The following is a 1,592-nucleotide window of genomic DNA, read 5'->3' on the forward strand; positions in this document are numbered from 1 at the left end:
TTGTCTATAATCCTAGCACTTTGGGAGGTGGATCACCTGAGGTCAGGAGTTCGAGACCAGCCTGACCAACTTGGAGAAACCCCATCTCTACTAAAAATACAAAATTAGTCGGGCATGGTGGTACATGCCTGTAATCCCAGCTACTTGGGAAGCTGAGGCAGGAGAATCGCTTGAACACGGGAGGCGGAGTTTGTGGTGAGCGAAGATAGCACCATTGCACTCCAGCCTGGGCAACAAGAACGAAACTCCGTCTAAAAAAAATCATGAACTTATGGTTTATAAACAAGAGAAATTTATTTGTTTACAATTCTGGAGGATAGGAAGTTCAGGATCAAGGTGTCAGATGATTGGTGTCTGGTGAGGGACCCTTCCTCGTAGACAGCACCTTCACGTTGTGTCCTCACATGGTGGGAGGAGCTAGCTGGCTCTCTAGGGCCTTTTTTTAATAAGGGCAATAATTCCATTCATGAGGGCTTTGTCCTTATAACTTAATTACCTCCCAGAGGCTTCAGTGTCTAATACCACCACCTTAGGGGTTAAGATTTCAACATATGAATTTGGTGAGTTGGGGGCATATAAACATTCAGACCATAGCAGAAGGTTGCCCTAAATTCTGGAGTGGGGGAGGGGGAAAGTACCGAAAGAAAACAGGAATACTGAAAGACATGGGTTCCTTCTCAAATCTCAGAGAACAAAAGAAAGAACTAAATGGAGATGTGGGAATCACAAGGCCACAGTTTAGGGTCTCACAGTGCCATTGACAACAAAGCCTGAGAGCCTAGGCGATAGAGGCAGAACACCCAGAGGGGAAAACCCTTTCCCCTTGCACCGTGAGCCTGGTGTTTGCAGCTTGGTAGCAGTGGCAACAGAACAATGAGTTCTCCTACAATAAGCCACGGACGGAACAAACAACAGCAGCAGCGGTGGCAGGGAAACAGAATCTGTGTTGGCGTGCAGGGAGCAGGCAGTGTCTGCAAAGTAGCGCTGGCAACCACAACAGACAGGCCAGCAACAGGAGGAGCAGGAGGAGCAGTAGGAGCGTGAGTCACTGGGGTCTGGGGGAGGGCAGAGGAAAGAGGCCGCTCTCCTACTGGTAAACATCCCCCAAATCAGCAGAGCAAAACCAGGAAACACCAGAATATCAACCTGTGATTACACAGGCAGATTCCTGGGTCCTACCACAGGGCTGCTATATCATTGTGTCAGAGCGCGGGGAGGCGGGTAGAATCCAGAAATTTGCATTTTTTTTTTCAGGTCAGAGAGGTAATGTCATAAGGAGGTCATAAGGAGGTTCAGAGGGTGGCACGTCTCACACATGCCTCTGAACACCCAATCATCATGCTTTTGAACCACAAAAGGATCGAGACATTTGCATTTTAAAGACGTTCTCAAGGGCCTTTTTAAGTAGTACTACCCACAGGCCTGAGCAACTGGGAGCTTTGTCCTGAGCCCTGCCTTTTAGAGAGCTCAAGGCTAGCCTTCTTGCAGCCACGCCCCTCAGAGCTAACATCCTACAAGACAAGGGAACATGCCCAATGGAACCCCATGCTCACCTAGTACATAACACTCCCTACCTAGACCATGCGTCTGGT

The 1,592-nt window shown here is 48.7% G+C and overlaps 1 non-coding gene across 1 annotated transcript; it reads right to left on the reverse strand.

The window, feature by feature from the left end:
• Positions 1-1,253: 1,253 nt before the first annotated feature.
• LOC119624656 (small nucleolar RNA U13) lies at positions 1,254-1,361 on the reverse strand. The gene has a single exon (XR_005240808.1). It is a non-coding gene; the product is annotated as a small nucleolar RNA U13 (small nucleolar RNA).
• Positions 1,362-1,592: the final 231 nt, after the last annotated feature.

Source organism: Chlorocebus sabaeus, chromosome 12 (genome assembly GCF_047675955.1).
Source record: "Chlorocebus sabaeus isolate Y175 chromosome 12, mChlSab1.0.hap1, whole genome shotgun sequence".
NCBI classification, from domain to species: Eukaryota; Metazoa; Chordata; class Mammalia; order Primates; family Cercopithecidae; genus Chlorocebus; species Chlorocebus sabaeus.